The sequence below is a fragment of the Aquarana catesbeiana genome, linkage group LG02 (assembly GCF_042186555.1).
Source record: "Aquarana catesbeiana isolate 2022-GZ linkage group LG02, ASM4218655v1, whole genome shotgun sequence".
Lineage (NCBI taxonomy): Eukaryota > Metazoa > Chordata > Amphibia > Anura > Ranidae > Aquarana > Aquarana catesbeiana.
The window spans coordinates 328,934,048-328,943,097 of record NC_133325.1 but is presented as its reverse complement, the minus strand read 5'-3'; the positions used below and the strand labels follow the sequence as shown (position 1 = coordinate 328,943,097).

Here is a 9,050-nt window from a genome sequence, read left to right as displayed (position 1 = left end):
TGACAGGATATACAGGTACCTATAACAATCCAAATGCTACCTACTTCCTAGTAAATAAACAGCCTATGGTTTGTAAACAGTAGAAATACGCTTAAAAGTTACTTAACTCTGGTTACTGTGTGTTCGTGGAACACACAGGAAAGAGCAGGAGAATGAGTGCCGAGGAAGGTTATATTATAACGGTCTGTGGCTGGCTGTCTTTCCGGTCGTATGATGAGCATCTCAGTGCAGAGGATCATGTCTGTATTCAGCCCATCCGCTAAATGCACAGCTATCCAGGGAGAGGAGGCGAGCGCTGCAAAGGGACCAGGGAAGTGGGAGGGGGGGCATGTGGGGAGGAGAGGAGCATGGGGGTCAGAGAAGCAGGGGGGACCAGAGGAGCAGGGGGGACCAGAGGAGCAGAAGGAGCATTTGGGGGACCAGAGGAGTATGTGGGGGACCAGAGGAGCATTTGGGGACCAAAGGAGAAGGGGGAACAGAGGAGCAGGGGAAACCAGAGGAGCACAAGGAGCATGTGGGGACCAAAGGAGCATGGGGGGATCAGAGGAGCACGGGGGAACAGAGGAGCACGGAGGGAACAGAGGAGCACGGTGGAACAGAGCAGCATGAGGGGGGCAGAAGAGCATGGGGGAAACAGAGGAGCATGGGGGGACCAAAGGAGAAGGGGAGGGACAGAGGAGCAGGGGGTCCAGAGGAGCATGTGGGGGACCAGAGGAGCATGGGGGGAACCAAAAGAGAAGGGGCAGAGGAGCAAGGGGGACCAGAGGAGCACAAGGAGCATGTGGGGGACCAGAGGAGCATGGGGGGAACCATAGGAGCATGGGGGGAACAGAGGAGCAAGGGGAGGACAGAGGAGCGTGGGGGGGAACAGAGGATCGTGGGCGGAACAGAGGAGCGTGGGCGGAACAGAGGAGCATGGGGGGAGGACAAAGGAGCATGTGGACCAGAGCAGAATGTGGGGGACCAGAGGAGCAAAGGGGGAACAGAGGCACATAGGGGGACCAGAGGAGCATGGGAGGGGACCAGAGAAACATGGGGGGGACAGAGGATCATGTAGAGGACCAGACGCACACTGGGGAATAGAGGACAGGGTGGACCAGAGGAGCATGTGGGGAAGCAGAGGAGCACAGGGGGACCAGAAGAATCCCCCCTGTTTGCATGTTTTTAACGCGATTGTCGCCTGACGAATTGCGGGAAAATCGCACCACATTTGGGATGCTATTAAAATCAATGGGCAATGCACCGGGAATGCACGGGCGTCCCGCGATTTACCGCTATTGCGCATCGTGGGCAGAATCACGGCAATTCCGCCTGCAGTTCAGGACGCGGATATGTGAACAGAGCCATAGGGGTGTACTCACTTTTGTTGCAAGCGGTTTAGACAATAATGGCTGTGTGTTGAGTTATTTTGAGGGGACAGCAAATTTACACTGTTATACAAGCTGTACAGTCACTACTTTACATTGTAGCAAAGTGTCAGTTCTTCAGTGTTGTCACATGAAAAGATATAACACAATATTTAAAAAATGTGAGGGGTGTACTCACTTTTGTGAGATACTGTATGTTGCCAGATGGTCATGTCATAAAACATTCCAAGTTTCCTGTTTTAGACATCTCCAAGGATCTTGGAGAGTTCATGACACAAGAGTGAGATATTGATTAACCCAGGCCTACGTTATATATTTTATTTAGTAATCAGACTAATTTCTTCATCAGCAGCTATATGCTGCTGTTTGTGAAATGCATGCAATTCGGGACATTGCGCAAGTAGTGCAAATACACACATACGCGGCAGGGTCGCTCAAGTGTAAATGCAGCCTTAGAATGAATGGCACCCAAACGCACTACATGTTTCGCAGCCAAGCTGACAGGACTTCTCCTCAGGTTGGGCTTCTACATACACTCCAGTCTTCTGGGGGCATTCTACACTCTCCCTGCAATGTGTGGCATTATTATTCATCAGCTCCCTCCTTGTCTGTTACTCTGAGGACGTATACCTATATATATATATATATATATATATATATATATATATATATATATATATATATATATATATATATATATATATACACGCCCTCAGAGTAACAGACAAGGAGGGAGCTGATGAATAATAATGCTATACATTGCAGGGAGAGTGTAGAATATATATATATCGTTCCCAGGCTAATACACGAACTACAATAACGTATACATATATATATCTACGTTATTGTAGTTTGTGTATTAGCCTTGGGACGATTATATATATATATATATATATATATATATATATATATATATATATATATATATATATATATACACACACGTTATTGTAGTTTGTGTATTAGCCTGGGGACGATAGATATATATATATATATATATATATATATATATATATATCGTTTCCAGGCTAATAAATACACAAACTACAATAACGTATACATATATATATATATCTATATATATATATATCGTCCCCAGGCTAATACACAAACTACAATAACGTAGATATATATACACGTTATTGTAGTTTGTGTATTTATTAGCCTGGAAACTATATATATATATATATATATATATATATATATATATATCTATCTCTCGTTCCCAGGCTAATACACGAACTACAATAACGTATACATATATATTGGAAAATAACAATATATATAACAATTACTGTATATATATATATATATATATAGTTCCCAGGCTAATAAATACACGAACTACAATTACGTATACATATATATTGGAAAATAACAATATATATAACAATTACTGTATATATATATATATATATATATATATATATATATATATATATAGTTCCCAGGCTAATAAATACATGAACTACAATAACATATATATATATATATATATATATATATATATATATATATACATACGTTATTGTAGTTTGTGTATTAGCCTGGGGACGATATCTATATATAGATGTATCTATATATATCTTATAGAGTAGTATATATATAGATATATATATATCTCGTTCCCAGGCTAATACACGAACTACAATAACGTCCCTATTATACGAGTCCGCTTGCGATCCACATAACCGACTCTCAGCTCCCTCTCGTCACTTCTCGCGATAACCAGTCAGAGCCCCTTCCTGCCCTTTCCAGCTCTGTCGTCACGAGACCACGGGACCGGATGTAGGAAGTGAGTGTGGTCTCTGTGCTAGAGAGGCTCAGTATATCATCATCCTAGCGATTTGTGCCATCTCCAGCACCCGCTGTGCGGCGCTCCGGCCTGGTGACGTCACACGGCGTTCAGCGGACCCGGGATCCCGCCTGTGTCCTGCCGCAGGCTGGGGACCGGCTGGACCGCTCTGTACTGGCCTGACATGGAGCACTGACAGCCTGCTGCTACACCGACATGGGAGAGCAGTGAGCTTCTTCCCCGTACAGGTAGGGTGTGAGGGGAGGGGAGCCTGTTTTCTGTGGGACGGAGATATAACCCAGAGACACAAAGTGCACTGAGGGGGTGCTACATCATGGACCAACCAGGGCAGAGTGTGGATGCCCCATCATTACATAGGGCTCTTCTTTATTTCAACTTTACCTTTTCTATGATGCATCTAAAAAGACCTACTACATATGCACACAGGTTTAGAATACAAATTCAATCTTCTCCTGGAATGTTACCCCTACTTTAAAAAAAAAAAGCAAAGGCCATCTTTTTTAATAATAAAAAAATAAATATTATTATTATTTCAGGTACTTGTGTAGCGCTGTCAATTTACGCAGCATACATATACATCGCACACTCACATTGGACCCTACCCTCAAGGAGCTTACAATCTAAGGTCCCTAACTCACATTTATATACTGGGGCCAATTTAGACAGGATCCAATTAACCTACCAACATGTCTTTGGAGTGTGGGAGGAAACCAGAGTACCCAGTGGAAACCCACGCAGGTACAACATGCAAACTCCAGGCAGGTAGTGCCATGGTTTGGGATTCGAAGCAGCGACCCTTTTTACTGATATTTTTATGTGCATCTTGGTGCCGCTGATCTCTTGTGACATCTTTGCAGCCACTTCCTGCCCCATGCACTACGGTAGTGACAAGCAACTGCAGCACTCCAGCTGTTGTGGAAGTCCCATGAGACACTGGAAGACTTTGACAGCCACAGGCGTGCAAGGATTTGTAGTTTCACCTAGAGGTCGACCGATATGGGTTTTTCTCTGGCCGATGCCGATATTTAGAAATCGCGGTGGCCGATGGCCGATATGTGATGCCGATTTTTTTGGGCCGATATATTTGGCCGATTTTTTTTTTTTTTTCCCTTCATCTCATAAAATCTAACAGTTAGACCCCTTTCACACTGGGGCGTTTTTCAGGCGCTTTTGGGCTAAAAATAGCGCCTGTAAAGTGCCTGTAAAACGGCTCCCCTGCAGTCTCAGTGTGATATCCCGAGTGCTTTCACACTGAGGCGATGTGCTGGCAGGATGTAAAAAAAAGTCCTGCAAACGGCATCTTTGGAGCGGTGTATACCGCTCCTCTACCACTCCTGCCCATTGAAATGAATGCGCACCGCTGCCGAAGCGCCTGCAAAGCGTTTTGGCAGCGGCGCTTCAGGGGCGCATTTAACCCCTTCCTCGGCCGCTAGCTGGGTTATAAGCACCCCGCTAGCAGCCGAATAGCGCCTCTAAAATGACGGTAAAGCGCCACTAAAACTAGCAGCGTTTTACCATCAACGCATGCCTGCTCCAGAGTGAAAGCAGCCTTAAGTAATACAGAAATTTTTTTTCATTTAAACATTAAACAAAACAAACCTTCAATCAGTTCACTTGTATGTATAATTTAGAAAAAAAAAAATATCTTAAATAATAAATACACAAAAACAGGTAATCAAAACTTTTGGACGAAAAAAAATGGGCTAACTTTACTGCTTAGGTTTTTTTTTTAATTCATTATTGTATTTTTTTTTTTTTAAATTGCGTTTAAAAGACCGCTGCGCAAATACCGTGTGACATAAAATATTGCAACAATCACCATTTTATTCCCTAGGGTCTCTGCTAAAAAAATATATATAATGTTTGGGGGTTCTAAGTGATTTTCTAGCAGATAATACAGGATTTTTACTTGTAAGCAACAAGTGTCAGAAAAGATTTAGGCCTCTTTCACACGAGGGATCCGTATGTCCGTTTTTCATCCTTCCGTTTTCGGATGAAAAACGGACATACATTCATCCCTATGGAGCGTCGGATGTCAGCGGTGACATGTCCGCTGACATCCGACCCCGCTCCGATCCGAAAAGTGTAACGGAGGAAAAACCTACTTTTCCATCCGTTTTCGGATCGGATCGGGTGACGACGGACACTACGGTCCGTCATCATCCGATCCCCCCATAGGGGAGAGCGGCGCTCTGACAGGTCCGTAGCTGCACAGCGTGCAGCGATGGACCTGTCATCTTCCTGCTCAGCGGGGATCGGCGGAGCGATCCCCGCTGAGCAAGCGGGTGTTCACGGGGCGGATCATCACTGATCCGCCCCGTGAGAAAGAGCCCTTAGTCTTTAAATGGTTAAACTGAGAGCTTCTACACAGGGAGTTCAGTCTATTGATAAAAAAGAACCTGAAAGATACAATGTATCTTCTTATCAGACTTGGCAGGCTGCCCAGAGGAGGAGAGAATCCTCTCCACAGATAACTTCAGGAAACTTGCATTAACTTCTATTACAGAAGTCATTTGCAAGTCACGGCTGAAGTTATAATCGGCCTTTTTTATCAGCACAATCGGCCGATGCCGATTAAGTAAAAAAACACCAAATATCGGCCGATATATCGGCCGACCTCTAGTTTCACCCCAGTGTGTTGAGGTTCCCTCTCTCTGCACTACAAGAACAGCTGGTCATCATTTCTTATAACGCTTTGCCTGTGCTACAGTGTAACTGTTTGTGGTCACCGTTGGGGGAGTGAGTGACAACCCAGGAGAACAGGCTGGAGATAGGGACAGAGTGTTGTCAACCTATAACAGGAAGTCCCTGCATAAGAACCTTTTTATAGCAGGAACACTTAAAGTGGATGTAAACCTGATTCATGAAATTTGACCTATGCACGTATATCTGTAGTGTTTTCTTATCTCTCTACAAAGCACTAAGTCCTGTGTCTTTCTGCTATTTCATTGCTCTGTTATCAGCATGATACCTTCTGACAAGTTCTCCACCAACCAAGATAAAACCAGGCTAAAATATGTGTCACGGGAGGTTGCTATAAATAGATTAGCAGAGAGCTGATCTATTCACAGCAGAGCTCTGCACATTACTTCCTTCCTTTGCCTATGTGGAGTGGGGGGGGGGGGTGCTTTTCCTCCAAGTCAGCTGTCTTGGCTGTGTGCCAAGAATCCACTCCCAGTGTTGAACAGGAAGAGAACAGGGGCCAGATATTATTGTAAATTGCGGTGTTCTGAGCAGAAAGTAGGAACGCGTACCTGTCAAAACTGGGCAGCTTGCACATCTGGTAAGGCATTATCTATTTTGAAAGACATATCCAGGTTTTAGAGCAGCATTTGCTCCCATCCAGGTGTCTTTTTCAGGGAAGGATTTGCATATTTCAGCAGAAAAACGCTAAACCGTTTACTGCATCTATGACAACAGCATGGCTTAGAAGTAGAAGCGTTTGGGTGCTTAACTGGCCTGCCTGTAGTCCAGACCCTTCACCAATTGGAAATATTTGGAGCATCCTGAAATGAAAAATACAACAAAGACCCAGGAATGTTGAGCAGTTAGAATCTTATATTGGGCAAGAATGGGACTACATTCCTCTCCCAAAACTCCAGAAACTAGTCTGTTGTGTTCCCAGACATTTATAGAGTGTTGTTTAAAGTGGTGTTCTGCCTCCCCACCCCCCATCCAAAAATTAAAAGTCAGCAGCTACAGATACTGTAGCTGCTAACATTTCATATTATGACACTTAACCTGTCCTGGAATACAGCAATGTCGGCACCCCAGACGATGCTTCCATTCACTGTTGGGTGCTGCCGCCACCATTGCAGGTAAGGAAACCTGGCAGTGAAGCCTTGTAGCCTCACCGCGGGGTCCCTATTGCACATGCGCAAAGCACGCTGCACTCTCTTACTGGCCTGGCAGCAGGTGGAGAAGGAGGGGGCTGGACTTCTGACGTACCTCACTGTGGCAAGGTCCGACGGGGGTAGGGACAGGGTACCTGTCAAAAACAGGTACACGCTCCCCCCTGAAGGTGCCACCGGAGGGCGGGAGGAATCGGATAAGCGAAAGTTCCACTTTTGGGTGGAACTCTGCTTTCATGAAGAGGGGATACTACACCATTGTATACATGGCCCTGTCCTAACTTTGAGATGTAATTCTGCCGTCAATTTCCACATTACTCTATTTTTTTTTTTTTTTTCCTTAAATGGTAAATTTGAAAGTGGTTGTAAACCCCACGTTCAGCAATTATAAAAGACATGCTTAAGGCTTAATGTATACTGGACGTTTTTACAACTTCTCCTGAACAATTTAACTTGACAGATAGTAACCCACGTTTAAAACGTCTGTTTTGCCGCGCTTGCATTTAGAAGCGTTTGAAAAAAAAAATGCTTTTTCATTTTTGCCCATTTTGGAAAAAAAAAAAGCCTGTAAACGAAAGGCGAGTTACCGCGTTTAGAAGCGTTTGGCGCTTGAAATGCCTCTAAACAGCATCTGAACGTATTTTTTTTTTTTTTTTGCTTTCCAAAAAAGGCTTCTAAACTCAACTGCCTAAAAACAACATTAAACGAACCTGTGTACATGTACACCTAAAATAACATTGGTTGAGTTTAGAGGCAGCTGTAAAAAGCATCCAACTGCCTCTGAACGTCTGTTTACCAGCAGCAGTGTACATGAGGCCTAATTTGTTTTTTCCAATAAACATGAAAAGTACATAACGTGTACCTCCCCATTTGTTTTTTTTCTTTGTTTTTTCCCGTCGCAGCCTGTGTGTGTGTGTGTGTGTGTGTGTGTGTGTGTGTGTGTGTCTACAGCCTGGAGCTCAGGAGGTGGAGTCGTGATGTCACGGGACTCTCCTCCCAGCTTTACATGCTCAATGCAGTATATTCACAGCGGGTAGCTAAGCTGTCCATGACAGACCTTCATTTCCTGGACTTAGCCCGGGAGAAAGTCTGATCAGGGCAGCTGTCAAGAGTCCATGAATGTGCCTGGAACTTTGGGAATGTTGGCAACTATGATGGGCATAGTCTAGAAGAGTGGGCAGAAAGTCACATTACAGATGCTCTGAGCTCGGTCAGACTGAGGCCTCGGGAGCCACTCCTTCACTCAAGCCTGTAAATGAGTCTCTTTTGCATGTCTGTCAATCAAAGGAGAGGGGGCGTGGTGACACTTTTTTTTTTTTTTTTTTTTTTTCAGTTGCAAAGCGGGGAGGATTACTGATAACAGGCTGCTCGTTTCCCTGCTTGACTGTGCACAAATGAGTTGTGCTGCTTTGCTGGGAAAACTACTATGTTCAGTTTTGTTATCTGGGTTTACAACCACGCTAAACGTTTGATATGTTTTCAATTTTTTGTTGTGAATAAAAAATGGGTTTATGAGGTTTGTAAATCGTTACACTCAGTTTTTGGGTAGATTATACACAGCGTCCCAAATTTTTTGGAATCAAGGTTATTTATTGAAGTTATTTTTACAGTGAAGGCTTATGAGGTTTTACATCTACTTTAATCACTTGACCTCCGGACCAAATAATTTTTTTCTATTCAACACTGCTACTTTAACTAACAATTGTGCGGTCATGCAACACTGTACACAAAAAAAAATTGATATCCCTTTTTTTTTTCACACAGTTAGAGCTTTCTTATGGTGGTATTCACCACTGAGGTTTTTACTATATAAAAGAAAAAAGACTGAAAATTTTGAGTATTTTTTTTTTTTTTCCTATTTTCCGTTGTAAAACATATTCAATACAATCAAATCTCATTGTCAAGTTTTGGAAAATTAATAAAGTGTATTTTAATTTTCCCTTTATTTTTTATATACTGTCACCAGTGCAACGTCATATGACTGGTGTGGCAGTGGTCAGGGATGCTGACTGATGA

At 43.5% G+C, this 9,050-nt stretch overlaps 1 protein-coding gene across 2 annotated transcripts in view; it reads left to right on the top strand.

Annotated features, from left to right (window-relative positions):
- The first annotated feature begins 3,118 nt into the window (after positions 1-3,118).
- TAB3 (TGF-beta activated kinase 1 (MAP3K7) binding protein 3) overlaps positions 3,119-9,050 on the top strand; it is a 109,807-nt gene continuing 103,875 nt past the window's right edge. Inside the window, exon 1 of one of the 2 annotated variants that reach the window (XM_073614838.1) lies at positions 3,119-3,410. The gene's annotated coding sequence lies outside the window, so the exon portion shown is untranslated. The remainder of the gene's footprint in view (positions 3,411-9,050) is intronic. The other variant, XM_073614836.1, reaches the window with a different exon arrangement.